Source organism: Salmo salar, chromosome ssa28 (genome assembly GCF_905237065.1).
Source record: "Salmo salar chromosome ssa28, Ssal_v3.1, whole genome shotgun sequence".
Lineage (NCBI taxonomy): Eukaryota > Metazoa > Chordata > Actinopteri > Salmoniformes > Salmonidae > Salmo > Salmo salar.
In genome coordinates this window covers 19,966,635-19,988,344 of record NC_059469.1, presented here as the reverse complement: position 1 = coordinate 19,988,344, position 21,710 = coordinate 19,966,635, and the positions used below count along the sequence as shown (strand labels likewise).

At 41.9% G+C, this 21,710-nt stretch overlaps 1 protein-coding gene across 2 annotated transcripts in view; it reads right to left on the bottom strand.

Annotated features, from left to right (window-relative positions):
- Positions 1-21,710, bottom strand: part of galnt2 (UDP-N-acetyl-alpha-D-galactosamine:polypeptide N-acetylgalactosaminyltransferase 2) — a 94,233-nt gene that overhangs the window by 31,877 nt on the left and 40,646 nt on the right. The gene's annotated exons all lie outside the window — the stretch shown is intronic.

Here is a 21,710-nt window from a genome sequence, read left to right as displayed (position 1 = left end):
TTCAAATAACCTCACAACTTGTATGTTGAGTCATGCATTAGACCTTCTCAAGAGTCAGACAAAAATAATTTCTGTGTGGTATTTTGGGTTAGACACACAGAGTGTAAACTACACCCATATACAAAAAAACCCCCAGCATGTTTGATACAATCTAATGGACAAAATACATTGTTGTCTCCTTGTCTATTACCATCAGGATAGAAACTGTCTAGACTACAAAAACCTGATTGAAGTGCTCTTGAACATTCCAATCATCGCCAGGTGCATCATTGGATCCACAACAATAAGTTATGTGGGGATTCACAGAACGGAATGCGATGGAGAGGAAATGTCGATTGAGGAGTGGCTGCCGTTCTGATCTCACGGCAGAAACAAAAGCAGAAGGACAGTCAGTGACTAAACAGCCAAAAGGGATTTCCATCAGTGTTAGAACACACAGGAGTTGTGTGCCTGCACAAAGCCAGTAAAGACTCCCCACATTGCGGGAGGCTTTGGCCTCAGCATATAGCCCATTTCATCATTCTCGCCTGCCTCCATAACAAACTGTTGGGAAATATGGCCGCGCTGACAATGAGGGCATGGGCCAAGCCAAACGGTGACACACTGCAGTGCTGCAAGCCTGTAACACAACGTGGGCTGGCTTGGTAATAACTCAAGAAGGCCTCTTGCCAAGATTAGCAGTAAATAAACAAACAGGCGGGATGGTATGGTATGGACAGAGAGCAAGCTACTGAAGTCCTGTCCAGAAGCCCTCGCTTTACAAAACGCGATCAGTATCTGGTCTGGTCGACTGGTCCCCTCAGTCAGGCCAAAATGTACAGGTGGCTGTGGCAAAGAAAAGCATTTAGATGCTCAGCATTTGATGATATTAACTTATCAAAGTAATTCTCATATCTTATCAAAACTCTATACATTTAGACAGATGAGCATGAATGAGTACTTAACGTCCTGTGAATCACCAGCGATTAAGAAAAATGTGATGCATTTCTTTTAGAGCATAATTATGCGCTCTGACTTCTTAGGGCTAGGCCCCTTCTTTCTCAATTTCCACCTGAATTATGCACCCAAAGTAAACTGCCTGTTGCTCAGGCCCTGAAGCCAGGATATCCATATAATTGGTACCATTGGAAAGAAAACACGTTGAAGTCTGTGGAAATGTTAAAAATAATGTAGGAGAACATCCCCCAAAAAACTAACCGGAAATGTTTTATTGTTGTTGAGAGACCATCCTCTTAGAAAGGCAAGTAAAAGGTCATATTGAAAATTATCTCCCTGGATGGAATTCCTATGGCTTCCACAGGGTGTACACCCCAGATGTCAATAAATGCACAGTTAAGTTTTGTAACTTCAAAAACGAATAAGAAATAATCAGTTTTAGTACAGGGACACAGTCTTGGAAATGCGTGTTTGCTTGTGCCATTACGACAGGACGCACCTGCTAAAATCGGTTTCCTATTAAACATACTTCTTTCCGTAAGAAATATTATAGTTTGATTACATTTTAGGGTATCTGAGGAGTAAATAGAAATGTATTTTGACTTGTTGAAACCAAGTTTAGGGGTAGATTTTTGGATTCCTTTCTCTGCATGTTGAACGAGTGGATTACTCAAATCGATGGTGCGAACTAAACAGACTTTTTGGGATATAAAGAAGGATTTTATCTAACAAAAACGACACTACATGTTATAGCTGGGACCTTTTGGATGACAAATCAGAGGAGGAATTTCAAAAAGTAAGTGAATATTTAATCGTTATTTGTGAATGTATGAAACCTGTGCCGGTGGAAAAATATTTTAATGTGGGGCGTCGTCCTCAAACAATCGCATGGCATGTTTTTGCTGTAATAGCTACTGTAAATCGGACAGTGCAGTTAGATAAACAGGAATTTAAGCTTTCAGATGATATAAGACACTTATATGTACCTAAATGTTTAATATCCAGAGTCAAAACATATTAGAATCACCTTTGGCAGCAATTACAGCTGTGAGTCTTACTTGGTAAGTCTCTAAGAGCTTTGCACATCTGGATTGTACAATATTTGCCCATTATTATTGAAACAATTCTTCAATCTCTACAAATTGGTTGTTGATCATTGCTAGACAACCATTTTCAAGCAGATTATTTAAAACTAACTCTGCCACTCAGGAACATATATGGTCTTCTTGGTAAGCAACTCCAGTGTAGATTTGCCCTTGTGTTTTAGGTTATTGTTCTGCTGAAAGGTGAATTGGAAAGGTGGAAAACAGACTGAACCTGTGCTTGGCTCCATTCCATTTCTTGTTTTTCACAAAAAGTCCTTAACGATTACAAGCACAGCCCTAACATGATGCAGCCACCACAATGCTTGGAAATATGGAGTGTTACTGATTAAAGTGTTGTATTGGATTTGCCCCAAACATAACACCTTGTATTCAGGACATAAATTGAATTACTTTAGTGCCTTGTTACAATCAGGATGCATGTTTTGGAATATTTGTATTATGTACAGGCTTCCTTCTTTTCACTCTGTCAATTAGGTTAGTACCGTGGAGTAACTACAATGATGTTCATCGATCCTCAGTTTTCTGTCACAGCCATTAAACTCTGTTTTAAAAAGTCACCATTGGCCTCATGGGGAAATCTCTGAGCGGTTTCCTTCCTCTCCGACCACTAAGTTAGGAACAGAGTATGTCAGCTGAGCGGAGCGTGCCCAATTCCCAAAGGCTGAAACGTCCTTCTTGCCCGCTCTAATTTTGCTCCAGAAGCACTCACTTCACAAGCTCAGGGCATGCCCACCTCAGCATGCATTTGTAGCCTACTTGTGTGCTGCTATAGCCCCTTGCTTTAGCTACTGTCATGGAGTTCACTAAATATTTTCATTAAGAAACTGATGAAAGACACAGGTGCTAAATCAAGGTGACTTACAAAGATGAGGACCAAGAGCAAGAGACTGGACAACTTATTTGTATTGCTCTTAAATTTTTTTAATGAATTTTAATCTTATTAACACTTTGTGCTAGCTATTTGTGTAGGTAGCACTCGGTGCGCTCCCGAGTGGCGCACCGGTCTAAGGCACTGCATCTCAGTTCAAGAGGCGTCACTGCAGTCCCTGGTTCGAATCCAGGCTGCATCACATTTTTTATTTAACCTTTATTTATACAGGTTTTACTCATTGAGATAATATCTCTTTTCCAAGAGAGACCTGGTCACATCCGGCCGTGATTGGGAGTCCCATAGGGCAGCGCACAATTGGCACAGCGTCGTCCGGGTTTGGCCGTCATTGTAAATAAGAATTTGTTCTTAACAGACTTGCCTAGCTAAATAAAGGGTAGTGTCCACAACCAAAGAATCATTGTGGAATCTGAAAAGACACTTATACCAAAAGCATGATGGTATACTTACTACGTGCACATGCTAAAAGAAAGGAACGAGGTGGGTAGATAAGTGCGTCATTGTGGCAAAGTATTTATAAACCAAAAATCATATCTTTTAAATGTTTTGTTCATTTTCGTTCTATTATCTATACAATAGGCCATAATTGATTTTGGCCCAATAGGCCTGGCATATTTCCACATTCAAGGTGGTTTCCATTTTGATTGGCTTATTTTGACTAAAAACCTTAACCATAGAAAAAAATAAAAACTCTGCATCTCTGCCCAGCCTGGCCAAAAGGGTGTTTAGCATCCCCAGTGGCTCTGCAAATGTGGAGAGGATATTTTCCGCTGCTGGCCAGCTATCCAGGCACAATCGCATGAGCCTGAAGCCACAGACTGGCCAAACTCGTGTTTCTAAAAATGAATTCAAAAGTCATTAATAAGTAATTTTGTGTTTAATTTGTATTTAATTCTAAGTAAGTCACAGCCTATATGTGCCATATATAGACAATCATTTAATACAACAAAATGCTGTTTAAATGCTGAGCGCTTTATGTTCCTACCAGGCTGTCATGTCGCACTCGCAAATGCATTTCTTTGTAGGCTATAGCCTTGAAGTAATTGAAATAATATAGCCTAAATAATTCATTTTCGTTCCTTAGGCTCCCTGTCTGGCTCCTGACCTATTTAGGGTGTTTATATGCTGTTTAATATGACATGTAGCCTATTTGAAATTAAGTCCGTTCTTACATTCACCTTTTCATGTTGATTCAAATACTTTTCCTTCAAAGCCATATGGTTGGGTTTCAATACTTAAACTATTGGTAGGTCCAGGTAGTCACAAAACTAGATGGGTGTTAATGAATGGAGTGAATTTGAAGCGGCAGTTTTATTCCCTGTGAGCACAGAGCGGTTTTTAGCGGTGCGGGATTTCCAACCGCTCAACTCCGCTCACATGCTCTGGTTAGGAAGGACGCTTGTATCTTCGTAGTGTAATTAATAACTTTTTAATTCACTTATTTAGGCTTGCAATAACAAAGGGGTTGAATACTTATTGACTCACAACATTTAAGCTTTCCATATTTAAGTAATTTGTAAAAAAAAAAAAAAATTGAAAAACTTAATTCCACTTTCACATTATGGGGAATTGTGTGTAGGCCACAGACAATTTTTTTTTTTTTTAAATACAAATATTCCCTGCTGTGCTTTGCTCTGCTTTTACATATGACACTGCAGTATGTACGCCCTTTTATGAACAGCAATGCTACCATCTGTCTGGTACATCATTTATCTGATCTGGTACAGTAGTAGACTACTACAGTAAATTATATTCTGGTTTTTGGCCTGCCTGACTCCCATTATGTAATCTTTGTGATTCAGGGCCATTTCAGGTCTGGGAGTCAATTGGGGGAGAAAGCAGGTGTGAATGCAGAGAGCCCAGAGGAACATCCATCTCAGTTGGCATGATATAACCGCACAGCAACTGTTCCTCCTCGCTGTGCCATACATGCACTGCCAGGGGGCATTAGCAGGCAGCAGCCAGACTGGAGGCTCTTTTAGGCTAGTTTGTGGAAGGCAGGCTGAGCAGAGGAGCAAAATTCAACCAAAAATGTCCCCTCTTCTCTGAGGATGCTGCAGCTTCAGTTGGTACAGGGAACTGTAAAACTTGAGAGTAGAAGAGGGTAGGGAAGAGAGTAGAAGAGTATCTTTGGAGTGCTCTTCAGTGATCGGGAAACGTATAAGACACAGCTGTTTGGGTTAAGTAGGAATATGTGGGGTCATGACAAGCTTGAACTACAGTAGAAGCAAGCAGAGAATGTATCGGTTAAGAGAACACAGATGGGTTCCTCAAGAAGAGTCTGCCACTGTAACACTAAAATCCATTTCAATATTTACAATCCCTGATAGAACAGGTGGGAAGACCTAGCACTTGTCTTAACTGAACTATCCTTGTCATAGTGTACTAAGATACTGTACTGTGTTTGCTTTCATTATCAGTCTGATCTGGCGTGTCGTAAAGTGTAGTGAGGATTTGGTCCCTTCATTACCGGGTTCACCAGGACAAAATAAAACAAATAAGTTTCCTCAGAACGTTGTCAACCAGTGACAGGAGAAAAACACTTGCAAAGTAAAACCAGATGTCATTCCCGGGGTTGTGTCTCGGAGAGTAAATGACATACCTGTTTTAAAAAACAAGTGTACCCATATCAGAGTAAGAATACACTACTGGTCAAAAGTTTTAGAACGCCTACTCATTCAAGGGTTTTTCTTTCTTTTTACTATTTTCTACATTGTAGAATAATAATGAAGACATCAAAACTACGAAATAACACATTTTGAATCCTGTAGTAACAAAAAAAATTGTTAAACAAATAAAAAATATATTTTATATTTGAGATTCTTCAAATAGCCACCCTTTGCCTTAATGACAGCTTGTACACTCTTGGCATTCTCTCAACCAGCTTCATGAGGTAGTTACCTGGAATGCATTTCAATTAACAGGTGTGCCTTAATTTGTGGAATTTCTTTCCTTGTTAAAGCGTTTGAGCCAATCAGTTGTGTTGTGAAAAGGTTGGATTGGTAAAGAGAAGATAGCCCTATTTGGTAAAAGACCAAGTCCATATAATGGCAAGACCAGCTCAAATAAGAAAAACGAAACGACAGTCCATCATTACTTTAAGACATGAAGGCCTGTCAATACGGAACATTTCTTCAAGTGCAGTAGCAAAAACCATCAAGCACTATGATGAAACTGGCTCTCATGACGACCGCCACAGGAACGGAAGACCCAGAGTTATCTCTGCTGCAGAGGATAAGTTCATTAGAGTTACCAGCCTCAGAAATTGCAGCCCAAATAAATGCTTCACAGTGTTCAAGTAACAGACACATCTCAACATCAACTGTTCAGAGGAGACTACGTGAATCAGGCCTTCATGGTCGAATTGCTGCAAAGAAACCACTACTAATGGACACCAATAAGAAGAGACTTGCTTGGGCCAAGAAACACGAGCAATGGACATTAAACCGGTGGAAATTTGTCCTTTGGTCTGGAGTCCAAATTTGAGATTTTTGGTTCCAAACGCCATGTCTTTGTGAGACGCGGTGTGCGTGAATGGATGATCTCCGCATTTGTATTTCCCACCGTAAAGCATGGAGGAGGTGTTGTTTTGGAGTGGGGGTGCTTTGCTGATGACACTGTCTGTGATATATTTAGATTTCAAGGCACACTTAACCAGCATGGCTACCACAGCATTCAGCAGCGATACGCCATCCCATCTGGTTTGGGCTTAGTGGGACTATCATTTGTTTTTCATCAGGATTATGACCCAATACACCTCCAGGCTGTGTAAGGGCTATTTGACCAAGAAGGAGAGTGCTGCATCAGATGACCTGCATCAGTCGACCTGGCCTCCACAATCCCCCGACCTCAACCCAATTGAGATGGTTTGGGATGAGTCGGACAGCAGAGTGAAGGAAAAGCAGCCAACAAGTGTTCAGCATATGTGGGAACTCCTTCAAGACTGTTGGGAAAGAATTCCAGTTTAAGCTGGTTAAGAGAATGCCAAGAGTGTGCAAAGCTGTCATCAAGGCAAAGAGTGGCTATTTGAAGAATCTGAAATATAAAGTATATTTTTATTTGTTTAACACTTTTTTGGTTACTACATGATTCCATGTGTTATTTCATAGGTTTGATGTCTTCACTATTATTCTACAATGTAGAAAATAGTAAAAATAAAGAAAAACCCTTGAATGAGTAGGTGTTCTAAAACTTTTAACCGGTAGTGTACATACAAGCACTGAATTATACAGTATGCAGGGAGTTAACATAGTGCATGCCAATGCCATCATAGCCAAGCTACTCTTAGGGGGGGAGGGGAGAGACTGAAGACTGAATGTCCACTTCTGCAGATGAAGCCAGCTCTGTTAAGAGGTTAGGAGCTGTGGAACCCGAAGGCTTAAGCGGGTTTCGATGGTGTCTCAGCTGTTCTAGATACATGGCTGAAAGCCCTGCAATGAACAGTGCGCACATCTCTTAGAGCTGGGAGGAGGAGAAACATTCCCCCTAATAACATCAGCCTGAACATCCCACAGAGAGGAGGCAGAGCAAGGCTGGCCTCACACCAACTGTGCTCAGATGGATTATATTTGCCTGGCTAGACAGGGCTGCAGAACTGCACAACAGCATGTGCATGTACAGTACACAGAAGTCCCGTTATTCGGCGATAAATTGAAAGAGACCGCCAACACCATCTTCGGTTAGGTTAATGACAAAGTATGCATCTTGAGGGTATTCTTGTACACACTGGTTTATGGTGCTGCACATGCTGAAATGTCAGAGCCAGGCAACACTATGATGTAAAGCATGTAGTATTATGTTATTTATACCTTTCACATTTTGGCATAAAAACACAAGATGAAGTGTCTGCAAATCTGTGAACAGACTAGGAATCTTGAAATGTTCTTATAGCTCATCTCACACAGTGCAGGCTTTTACCAATGGACAACTGAAAAGGTCTTTACGTCACCCACTGACAGCAATGGAGTGATTTACAAAGGTAATTTCAAGATGCTGACAAACTACAAGATGGTGATGGAGAGAAGTCAACCATTTAGGCTTATTCAAACTTAAAACAGCCATACAAAGTGATCAAACAGCACCAGAGCAATAGCAGACCTCAGACAAATTATATTTTCTAATTTAGCTAAACAGTTCTCTGTGTACTTCTCATGTGCCACACAGTCAGCCAGACTGCTCAGACAGACAGTCACTGATGCCATGAATGTGACAAACCACCACAGCTAGACCTAACCACCACAGCTCACCATGGATGGAAAACCAAACAAGAAAACCTGCTTCACACGTCACCTGAAATAGGGTTCAGGAGGGTTCGTTCAACATAATGAAAGTTGCAGATAGAAATGCGATGAATAGAAATGTAGAACCGACACAATGTCCAAGATGCGTGTTCTGTTGTACACAATATATTTCTATCTTAATGTTCATGAATGTGTCCTATTGAATGCAGCCTTAGACGTGGACCTTTCTGCTTTGCCCAGAACACTATATACAGCATCTTAGCTAACCAGAAAAAAACTCCAGAAACGCAGTGTAAAAAAACATCTAGCTTTATTTAACCCTCAGTAATGACTCATCTGGCATGGGCAAGTGAAAGGGTCAGCACAAGCTAAGCTTAATCAATGAATCAATTAGAAAAATACATATACGAAAGGCTGCCTTGTGCTAAAACGCTGCCTCGGACGGCAAAATTATTCGGTGCAAATAATCATGGCTAAAATGTTGACATTCACCAGACAGAGAAGATAATTCACTTCGCTAATGTTCTCTTTTTTTTTGTTGACAAGTTCTGGGGCTGATTTCAAACAGATGGTGGAGTAATCTGAAGTGCACGCTGGACAGGCTAACGAAAAATGAATCAAACTTCCTACAAAATCAGACGTCACGCAAAGTCATTTGAGCAAAATTGGGCTGTTTCTTGCATATGTTAGCCAATAGGCTACCTCCCTCACTGATTGCTCACCAAGTCTTTGAATCATCCCCAACAGTTTGAAGATTATTAGCCAAAGCCCTTACAGCAGGACGCCTTGGGCTGACTAGGATCTAACATCACACATTCTTATGGCCACCAAGTGGGTACACCACAAATGTGTCTCTTTTGGCTCATTCATACCAACTAGCCTCAATGATTGTTATCTGGAAACTTGGCAGTCCAATGGCATAGTGGTGTATAATTGTATGGCTTTGTTGGAGGAACATGAGGAATGATATCACTAATGTTATTAGAGCTAGGATATCAATAATAGATTAACCGTCAATGGCAATGGTTCTGCCAAACATTCCTATCATCCTTCTGTAAGACACCATGCTTGCTTAAAAACACTAGTGAGCACAGCAGCAGCCTTCTTTCCTTCAACCAAAGAATCTTACAAAACATCAAATCACAAGACACTGGGCTGTTTTCAGATTTGATTATAAAAGGACTTTGTAGCATCACTTTCACTCAGTGATATACTCAGTTCCTTCTGGTACTGGTCTTCAGGAACATGTACTTTCTTTCCATTGTAAAATGTGGACAGCACACAAAGGTTTGTTTTTCAGGTGGTGAAACAATCCACCCAACAAATATTCATAACCATAGCATTTTAAAGTCATCTTGGGTCCACATGTCACAACGGTGGGCCTAGTTAAAATTGTCATAGTTTGCCTGTCTTTTCAATTGCCAGAAGATTCAGACCCTACCATTACGCTTGTTTACGCTGAGCTGCACTGGGAATGGAATGAAATCATGGTAACATTAAGACATTGTGGAGCTGCGCTAGATATAGATCGGAAAATATAGTCCAAATTTTACCTTGATCCACACCGATATATCAAGATGGCGCTGGAGAGGATGGCTGACATTTTACAGTTGAAGTCGAAAGTTAAGCCAAATACATTTAAACTCAGTTTTTCACAATCCCTGACATTTAATCCTAGTAAAAATTCCCTGTCTTAGGTCAGTTAGGATCACCACTTTATTTTAAGAATGTGAAATGTCAGAATAATAGTGGAGAGAATGATTTATTTCAGCTTTTATTTCTGTCATCACATTCCCAGTGGGTCAATAGTTTACATGCACTCAATTAGTATTTGGTAGCGTTGCCTTTAAATTGTTTGACTCGGGTCAAACGTTTTGGGTAGCCTTCCACAAGCTTCCCACAATAAGTTGGGTGAATTTTGGCCCATTCCTCCTGACAGAGCTGGTATTACTGAGTCAGGATTGTAGGCCTCCTTGCCCGCACACACTTTTTCAGTTCTGCCCACAAATTTTCTATAGGATTGAGGTCAGGGCCTTGTGATGGCCACTCCAATACCTTGACTTTGATGTCCATAAGCCATTTTGCCACAACTTTGGAAGTATGCTTGGGGTCATTGTCTATTTGGAAGACCCATGTGTGATCAAGCTTTAACTTCTGGCTGATGTCTTGAGATGTTTCTTCAATATATCCACATAATTCTCCTTCTTCATGATGCCATCTATTTTGTGAAGTGCACCAGTCCCTCCTGACGCAAAGCACCCCCATAACATGATGCTGCCACCCCTGTGCTTCACGGTTGGGATGGTGTTCTTCAGCTTGCAAGCGTACCCATTTTTCCTCCAAACATAATGATGGTCATCATGGCCAAACAGTTCTATTTTTGTTTCATCAGACCAGAGGACATTTCTCCAAAAAGTACGATCTTTGTCCCCATGTGCAGTTGCAAACAGTAGTCTGGCTTTTTATGGCGGTTTTGGAGCAGTGGCTTCTTCCTTGCTGAGTGGCCTTTCAGGTTATGTCGATATAGGACTTGTTTTACTGCGGATATAGATACCTTTGTAACCATTTCCTCCAGCATCTTCACAAGGTCCTTTGCTGTTGTTCTGGGATTGATTTGCACTTTTCGCACCAAAGCACGTTCATCTCTAGGAGACAGAACGCGTCTCCTTCCTGAGCGGTATGACGGCTGCGTGGTCCCATGGTGTTTATACTTGCGTACTATTGTTTGTACAGATGAATGTGGTACCTTCAGGCATTTGGAAATTGCTCCCAAGGATGAACCAGACTTGTGGAGGTCTACAATTTTTTTTAGGAGTTCTTGGTTGATTTCTTTTGATTTTACCATGATGTCAAGCAAAGAGGCACTGAGTTTGAAGGTAGGCCTTGAAATACATCCACAGGTACTCCTCCAATTGACTCAAATGATGTCAATTAGCCTATCAGAAGCTTCTAAAGCCATGACATCATTTTCTGGAATTTTCCAAGCTGTTTAAAGGCAGTCAACTTAGTGTATGTAAAACTTCTGACCCACTGGAATTATAAGTGAAATAATCTGTCTGTATCAATTGTTGGAAAAATTACGTGTCATGCACAAAGTAGATGTCCTAACCGACTTGCCAAAACTATAGTTTGTTAACAAGACATTTTTGGAGTGGTTGAAAAACGAGTTTTAATGACTCCAACCTAAGTGTATGTAAACTTCCGACTTCAACTGTACATGCGCCTGACCAATTGTGCTATTTTGTAAAAAAAAAAAAAAAAGTGCGTTGTTTGTAACTTATTTCGTACATGTTGCTGCTACCGTCTCTTATGACCGAAAATAACTTCTGGACATCAGAACAGCGATTACTCACCATGAACTGGAAGAAGCTTTTCCCTTCAACGAGTCTGATGAGAAGGATATACTGCTCTCCCGGGAAGAGCCCCAAATCCCCATCATTTGCACAGAGAAAAGAGGACGGAGGATGGGCTGCCTTCAGAGAATCCGTAAGCGAGCGAGTAAACTCCCACTGCCTTCCGTTCTACTTGCTAACATGCAATCATTGGAAAATAAAATTAAGTATCCTACCAACGGGACATTAAGAACTGTTATATCTCAGGTTTCACAAAGTCGTGGCTAAACGATGACACGGATAATATAGAGCTGGCAGGATTTTCCATGCACTGGCAGAACAGAGATGCTAAGTCTGGTAAGACGAGGAGTGGGGGTGTGTCTTTTTGTCAATAACAGCTGGTGCACGATGTCTAACGTTAAAAAGTATTGAAGTATTGCTTGCCTGAGGTAGAGTACTTTACGATAAGCTGTAGACCACACTATCTACCAAGAGAGTACTCATCTATATTATTCGTAGCTGTCTATTTACCACCACAGACTGATGCTGGCACTAAGACCGCACTCAACCACCTCTATAAGGCCATAAACAAACAAGAAAATGCTAATCCAGAAGCGGTGCTCCAAGTGGCCAGGGACTTTAATGCAGGCAAACTTAAATCAGTTTTACCAAATTTTTACAAGAATGTCACATGTGCAACCAGAGGGAGAAAAAAAAAAAAAAAACTCTAGACCACCTTTACTCCACACAAAGAGATGCATACAAAGCTCTCCCCTGCCCTCCATTTGGCAAATCTGACCATAATTCTATCCTGACTCTTGCTTACAAGCAAAAACTAAAAAGCAGTAAGTGCCAGTGACTCGCTCAATACGGAAGTGGTCAGTTGACGCGGATGCTACGCTACAGGACTGTTTTGCTAGCACAGACTGGAATATGTTCCGGGATTCATCCAATGGCATTGAGGAGGATACCACCTTATTGATGAAGCCGATGACTAAGTGCATTGACGACGTCATCCCCACAGTGACCATACGTACCTATCCCAACCAGCAACCATGGATTACAGGCAACATCCGCATCGAGCTAAAGGCTAGAGCTGCCGCTTTCAAGGAGCGGGACACTAATCCGGACGCTTATAAGAAATCCCGCTATGCCCTCAGACGAACCATCAAACAAGCAAAGCGTCAATACAGGATTAAGACTGAATCCTACTACACCAGCTCTGACACTCATTGGATGTGGCAGGGCTTGAAAACTATTATGGACAACAAAGGGAAACCCAGAAGCGAGCTGCCAAGTGACGCAATCCTACCAGACGAGCTTAATGCCTTTTATGCTCGCTTCGAGGCAAGCAACACTGAAGCATGCATGAGAGCACCAGCTGTTCTGGATGACTGTGTGATAATGCTCTCGGTAGCTGATGTGACCAATACCTTTAAACAGGTCACCATACACAAAGCCGCGGGGCCAGATGGATTACCAGGATGTGTACTCAAAGCATGCGCGGACCAACTGGCAAGTGTCTTCACTGACATTATCAACCTCTCCCTGACTGAGTATGTAATACCTACATGTTTCAAGCAGACCACCATAGTCCCTGTGCCCAAGGAAGCGAAGGTGACCTGCCTAACTGATTACTGCCCCGTAGCACTCACGTCAGGGGCCATGAAGAGCTTTGAAAGGCTGGTCATGGCTAACATCAACAGCATCCTCATGAATACCCCAGACCCACTCCAATTCAAGTACCACCCCAACAGATGATGCAACCACAATCGCTCTCCACACTGCCCTTTCCCACCTGGACAAAAGGAACACCTATGTGAGAATGCTGTTAATTTACTACAGCTCAGCGTTCAACCCCATAGTGTCTACGAAGCTCATCACTAAGCTAAGGACCCTGGTATGGCTACTGCTCGGCCTCTGACCGCAAGGCGGTACAGAGGGTAGTGCATACGGCCCAGTACATCACTGGGGCCAAACCTCCTGCAATCCAGGACCTATATAATAGGCGGTGTCAGAGGAAAGCCCATAAAATTGTCAGAGACTCCAGTCACCCAAGTCATAGACTGTTTTCTCTGCTACCGCACAGTAAGCGGTACCGGAGAACCAAGTCTAGGACCAAAAGGCTCCTTAACATCTTCTACCCCCAAGCCATAAGACTACTGAACAATTAATAAAATGGCCACCGGACTATTACATTGACCCCTCCATTTGTTTTGTACACTGCTGCTACTCGCTGTTTATTATCTATGCATAGTCATTTCACCCCTATCTACATGTACAAATTACCTCAACAAACCTATACCCCCGCACACTGACTCGTTACCAGTACCCCCTGTATATATTTTTTACTTTAGTTTATTTGGTAAATATTTTCTTAACTCTACTTTAACTGCACTGTTGGTTAAGGGCTTGTAAGTAAGCATTTCACGGTGAGGTCTACACTTGTTGTATTCGGTGCATGTGACAAATAAAGTTTGATTTGACTTGACTGAAATACTTCCGGTTTCCCAGAAAACTGCCCTTTCGACCTCATGCTAGTTAGCAGTAGCCACAGCAGCCATTATGGAACGGCACTGTTGTGTTGAACCACCAAGGAGCTGATTGGCTGACACTGACATTCCAAAATGGCTGCAGTGGCTACTGCTAGCTAGCATGAGGATGACAAAAATTGCAGTATTTCAACCTTTTTGATGTATCAATGTGGATAATGGTACAATTTGGAGTACAGTGGCATATCCCATCCCTGCTTTGAGGTACGTTTTCCAACCCATATCTAGCGCCGGCTTCACAGTGTCTTAATGTAACCATGATTGCGTTCCGACCCCAGTGCAGCTGTGTAAACAAGCGTAACGGTAGGATCGAATCTTCTAGAAATGTTTTCAAGTGCTGAATTGGATGAGCGAGAGAGAAGAAACAACCATCAGTTTTCTGCCCAGGGCCCTGGTGCTGAGAAAGTAGAGGGCTTAATGAATACCACCTGGCCCAGACACTTAACACTGAGCCACTGAAGAGCTCAGGCATGGCTGCCTTACTCCTGCCCAGAGACAGAGCCTCTAATTAGGTCCAGAACAACTGCTTTACTGTAATGGCCACAGTCAGTAGATCAGGCCAAGGCATCCTGTCTCCTCCGCATGGTGATATGCCACCTCAATGTTCTCACTTCCAAACTCACTCTTCCTGAAAGCCACTTAAGCCCTGTGTTGAGCCGCCAGAGTCCGGCCTGACCTGGGAATGTCAGCTGGGATGACAATGGAGGCGGCTGTGACCCGAAGATACAGTACTAATTAAAACACAATGCTCTGGCCTGTCAAGTGAGAGATTCTTACCCTTGATGGATGCAAATAGAATAGCAAAAATGTGAATCCTAATTAAGAGCTAGAATAGCAAAATAGACACTAATTTCCATATTGTAAAGACTCACTTGATGAAGTTTACAAAATGCAACACCCATGATAATAGTAGACGTTTTGTTGACCCTTTTGTGAATCTGGATCTTTTGTAATGAAACAATCTGAAGCTGCTATACTCCATTCTGTTCCTTAAGGCTCTGTTCGGAGCAGATTGGTGTGTTGGCTGGTGTAATGACTTTCTCAGAGTTCGTATTAACCTGGGTGATAACAGTCTGTGGTAGGAGGCCGCTTCCCTGTCAGTTTGGATCTGTGCTCGGTGCGTCGCCACAGACTCGCTGTCCATGAGTTAAAAATGGAGTTGTCCATTAGCAGACTATCACTAATGCACCAGTGGAGGAGGGTGACTTTCCCCTTGAGAGAAATCAATACCATCCCCTTTAAACACCAAAACCAGAAAACAACAGAGGAGCCTCTGGGGGCAGCAGGAATCAGCAGAAGTGTAGTGTCACCTCATCAAGACCACATTCAGACATGAAAAAAAACTGAACAAAGACTCTCCCCTCAATTTAGTCCTAGCTCAGTGCAGACAGGGCCAAATGAATAAGCCACTAAATCTTCTTGCAGTCAATCTTTCTCTGAGATTAACACCTGGCATCCAGTCTGTTACATTTACATTTTAAGATCCAACCTGGAACACAAACACCATCCGTATCCTTCAGAGACTTTGTCCAGATGACACACACATACAAACAACCCACCACTCATGGTCAAACCCATACAGTACAGAAAGAGTGTCAATATGAAGCTGCCATACAGTTACAGTATATCACCGGGGGACAGGTCATAAAATCAGTCACGGTTCTTTCTTGAGAGATTTTACTTTGTAGGGTTCTAAAGCCACTAGCCTATAATCTTGAGTAATAGAAGGATCCGTTCTCATGTGACGGCCCATTGAGTCAGTTCACCTTGAACTCTGGAATCACAGTGATTCCTGTATGTCATCACAAAAGCCAACATGTGGCCTCATCTCTGGAATGCAACAGAGACTTTACATCCCACAGGACCTGGCACACACTGATTACGCCATAAAACACGAGACTGTGAGATTGCTTGTGGGGATTGTATTGCTTGTTGTAACCAGACATAATTGCATTTAATGTCTAGCTAGCTTATTGACTGTCGACTATGCTCATGAAATTAGATTTGAGCCAACACGGCCAAGTATAGGGTGTTTTTTTTTTAAATGTTGTGTTTAGTACTGGCACGTTTAATCAATTTTCACAGCAATGCCACTGAAAACATCTCGAGTTGAATCTCAGTTGAGTGTATGAACATAGTTTTTAGTGGTCTGGGCTGTATGCACAGTCACACAGGCTGATGTCGAATTAGGACTCTGACCCTCAAATGAACCTACATGTGGCAGAAAAGTGAGTGCAGCAAATACGCTGTGGACAAAACAAGCTTTATTGTTACTCAGATTCTGAATTTAACACAATAGATGTTTGTATTGTGAGGAGATAAACAAGGCTGTAGTCTCTTAAACCAAGATGTTATCATAGAGCCCAACAAAATCCCAAGGTAATGTTGAATTTTTAATGGAAAGATACAAATACCTGAATTACAAATCCATGTTAAAGGAATTAAACTTGCCAGTTAATTTAGTACCAATAATGATGTAATATGATCAGAACCTTGTAATAAGAAGATGAAAGAAAGTGGTCCAGTGCAGTAGCTAAAGAATATCCAAAATGATCAAAACGAACTTCTGCACTAAATCTAATTTCTGGGAAGCATTAGCAGTGGACTCGTTCACGGCTTTAGAGCCAGAAAAGGGACTGACGTGTCATATTGGCCATCAACACCTTAAACAAACCATGAGACAAAACTGAGCTAAAACCTACCCATTATGTTTTGCTGATGATTAGGTGTGTTTTATTTGAGTCACGGATTGGAGGAGGGGCATTGGGGAAACAGTCTCTGTCAAAGCGTTATTGTTGCCTGAATTGACAGTCAGTCAGTCACCAACATGACATATTACTGCTGAAGGGCAAGCGGCTGACCGTGTGTTACTATGTGAGAGACAGAAAAGAAACCTTTATGAATAGGATTTGAGTCTTTTGAAGGAGTAGGTTGATGGTAAAATATCAATCTACAGTATGCTAATCCTGTTGAACTATTTTAATAATTCCCATAATGATAACTGTTATTAATTCATTTCTATGTTAATATTTAAAAAAGGATAACAGCTAAACAGTATTGTGATGAAAAAGTACTTTAAAAAGTAATACGGCTATCACTTTTAATTTTTCATTCCATCTCCTTCGATTCTTTCATGTCCTTCCATGTCAGTGAGATTACTGAAGCGCAATTCCTCAGTGAATTGCTGTTTAAAACCACAGCAGTAAATTACCTGTCACCCCACTACAATAATAGCGGTAATGACATATCACAGAAACCAAGAACGGATTGAACTATGACAACCTGCAAGTGCCTGTTCAAACGGAGCACTCTTCCCTGGATGTTACAGAAAAAGAACACTAGTCAAAATGATGATCATAGCTATGGCATCAGCCTAAGATACTTATATAGCCTACCCATGACATGCTTAGGTTCATAATACAAAGGTATTACAAACCCTTTATACACATAGGAGTCTGATTCAATTAATCATTTAGTAATAATAAATAACAGTTTAATTTTTAAAAAATTATATAAACTATTTATGCCTATATGCAAAAAATAAACAGATGTCAGAGATGGAGAGAGGGAGTGTGAAATGAACATGTAAAAAGTAGCCTCATCATTGGCGTTTCATACGTTTCATGTAAAGCTATAATCTCAGAGATGTAGTGCATGTTTCAGGGGAAATCGCCAAAGCATACACTGCACCTCAGGGTCCACACAAAGCTCACTGATTAGTCTTGTAACTATGGTTACCACCCCACCTCATGTTTCGACAACAGTTGCTTTGGAATAAACACAGAGATATTCCTTCAAGTCCCCTGCTGTTTCTAATTTATCACTAAAGGCGTTTTCAGTAGGACCCTTGAGGCCTTTAACACAGTTGGAGCTGGGGGCAGTTACATATGAGCTGCCTGAGAGGTCGACTTCACTTAATTTAACAACCAAATCAGGAGCTGGGAGGCCTAAGGAACCAGGAAGAGCTGCCACCATCAGCGGCACATCAGGGTGCCAAGTACCCCATAACCTCTTCATAAATACCAAACCTAGTGGGATTTCATTTTTTATTTTTAAGGTGTCTACTTTTCCTGCTCCTACCTTGTCCTCAACACATCAGAATCCCATTATGCGTGTGAATGGGAGAAGAGATCACGCTAATAATACCCAAGTTGAAGTCAACATTTACACTTCAGAGAAATGAACGACCAAGCTTGAACGACCAAGTTTGAGTAGACTTGTATACCTATAGATTATTTCCAAGGCACCACCTTGACGATAGTAAATGGTAGGTCACAAATAACGTAGCCTAGCATTTTCATAGAGGTACCAATTGAGATACGTCCCTGCCTTACAGTAAACCTACACATGAGGGAATTACGGTTTAACAGTCTCCGGACTGTAAGCGTGGGGATTTTTGGCTTTGTATTAAGGACCCCTTTCCACTCTCCAGCTCTGTGGTCCACTCCACCCTCTCACACACGCTGGGACTGCAGTGCCCACCTGTTCAAAGCTCTGCCCAGTAATGCTGCTTTTGTGCTTGATTACAGCAGCTTGACGTGGAAATCTCCTTCTTCCTTTTCTTCACAGGACTTAGGAGAGAGCTCAACCCCCAGTCCCCCACTAACCCTAACTTCACTCGTGATAACAGTGGGGTCATTTCCCTTGCTTAAATTTGTATGGCTGCCATATAAACGGACTACTCTTTTTCTTAGAGTGTGTACAAAGTAATCTGTCCCTCTTCCTGCCAGTCTCCTCACCTCCTCCCATTGGAGCCATTAGAGCAGAGTGGCTGCTCACTAATGCGCAGAGACAGCAGATCTGCTTGTGTTATGTTGGTTTACAGGGAAAGGGAAGGTAGTACTGATGGACAGTAAGAATTATTGGCAGGTCAATACATGGGACATGTGAAGACAGGTTAAAGTTGAAAAGACTATGATCGGATCTCAAAAGCCTGTCATTTTCTGCAGGTCTAATGAAAGCGATTCTGCCACTGCCCTCATGGTTATTTCAGATGTGCAGGATGCATGGGCTGCTACTGAAGGCTACAGATCACTGAGTGGCAGTTCAAAACCAAAGGCCTGGCATTTTAAGTTAAATGGTCTTGCCTCACTGACTGAAATGATCAATGGACCAAGAAGTTTCACTTGTGCATTTTCCAGCCTAGTCTCTTTATTGCCTTTGATTAGCTTGACCAATACTTTCTGAATTAAATCCTTTGTCAGGTTTTTTCAAAGGATTAGTGGGAAGAAAACACACAGAGCGCACCAGATGCTTGTATTTAACTAATGCTTTTAACATTGCAAGCGCGTAGGGGCTCCACTAAGGCTTCATCACTGCTTTTATCATATCGTACAGGGTCAATGGAGGCTGCTACACATGAAAATGTGCCTCAAGAGTGACATTTTAAAAGACATTAAATGAATCACAGTGCTTTGGACTGATGGTGCATGTCAAGCGGTCACCCGTCAGCCAAAGTGCAGACATCAATCTAATGTCAATCTGGAATGGCAGCAAAAAAAAAACGAACAATTAAATAAAGATGCTTCCAGCCCTTGTCCGCTGTCATCTTCACTTAACACACAACATGATGTTGTTAAGTTTAATGGCCACATTAATGGGTGAGGTACAGCCTTCACACCCTTTAAGAGTAAAAACAGCCCATTCAAAACTGATTTATAGAAAAGGGGAGGATAAATTCTACCACAGTTCACTGCACCATTAATATGAACTTGGTCCCCCCTTCGCCGCTTTCAGCTATACTTTTCGTGGCTGTTTATTTACCACCACAGACAGAGGCTGGCACTAAGACCACACTCAGTCAGCTGTATAAGGAAATAGGAAACCACTCACCCAGAGGCGGCGCCCATAGTGGCCGGAGACTTTAATGCAGGGAAACTTAAATCAGTTCTACCAAATTTCCATCAACATGTTAAATGTGCAACCTGAGGGAAAAACAATTCTAGATCACCTGTACTCCACACACAGAGACGCGTACAAAGCTCTCCCTCCATTTGGTAAAGCCGACCACAACTCTATCCTCCTGATTCCTGCTTACAAGCAAAAATTAAAGCAGGAAGCACCAGTGACTCGGTCTATAAAAAAAGTGGTCTGATGAAGCAGATGCTAAACTACAGGACTTTTTTGCTATCACAGACTGGAACATGTTTCGGGATTCTTCCAATGGCATTGAGGAGTACACCACATCAGTCACTGGCTTCATCAATAAGTGCATCGAGGACGTCGTCCCCACAGTGACTGTACGTACATACCCCAACCAGAAGTCATGGATTACAGGCAACACTCGCACTGAGCTACATTTTACATTTTACATTTTAGTCATTTAGCAGATGCTCTTATCCAGAGCGACTTACAGTAGTGAATGCATACATTTCATACAATTTCATACATTTTTCTGGAGCTCTTTGGCATCAACTCAACTCGCCGTGTTTGGAGGAGGAGGAATGCTGCCTATGACCCCAAGAATACCATCCCCACCGTCAAACATGGAGTTATGCTTTGGGGGTGTTTTTCTGCTAAGGGGACAGGAAAACTTCACCGCATCAAAGGGACGATGGACGGGGCCATGTATCATCAAATCTTGGGTGAGAACCTCCTTCCCACAGCCAGGGCATTGAAAATGGGTCATGGATGGGTATTCCAGCATGACAATGACCCAAAACACACGGCCAAGGCAACAAAGGAGTGGCTCAAGAAGAAGCACATTAAGGTCCTGGAGTGGCCAAGCCAGTCTCCAGACCTTAATCCCATAGAAAATCTGTGGAGGGAGCTGAAGGTTCGAGTTGCCAAACGTCAGCCTTGAAACCTTAATGACTTGGAGAAGATCTGCAAAGAGGAGTGAGACAAAATCCCTCTTGAGATGTGTGCAAACCTGGTGGCCAACTACAAGAAACATCTGTCCTCTGATTGCCAACAAGGGTTTTGCCACCAAGTACTAAGTCATGTTTTGCAGAGGGGTCAAATATTTATTTCCCTCATTAAAATGCAAATCAATTTATAACATTTATGACATGCGTTTTTCTGGATTTTTGTTGTTGTTATTCTGTCTCTCACTGTTCAAATAAACCTACCATTAAAATTATAGACTGATCATTTCTTTGTCAGTGGGCAAATGTACAAAATCAGCAGGGGATCAAATACTTTTTTCTCTCACTGTACTAACTCAAATCAGCCTGACTAACCGGTGTCTGTATGTAGCCTCGCTACTTTTATAGCCTCGCTACTATATCTATATATATAGCCTGTCTTTTTACTGTCGTTTTATTTCTTTACCTACCTATTGTTCACCTAATACCTTTTTTGCACTCTTGGTTAGAGCCTGTAAGTAAGCATTTCACTGTTGTATTCTGCGCACGTGACAAATAAACTTAGATTTGATTTGAACAGCCTCCACTCTTCTGGGCTTTTAAATAGATGTTGGGACTTGCTTCCATTCAGCCACAAGAGCATTACTGAGGTCGGGCACAGATGTTGGGCGATTAGGCCTGGTTTGCAATCGGCATCCCAATTCAGCCAAAAGGTGTTTGATGAGGTTGAGGTCAGGGCTCTGTGCAGGCCAGTCAAGTTCTTCCACACCGATTTCGACAAACCATTTCTGTATGGACCTCGCTTTGTGCACAAGGGCACTGCCATACTGAAACAGGAAAAGGCCTTCC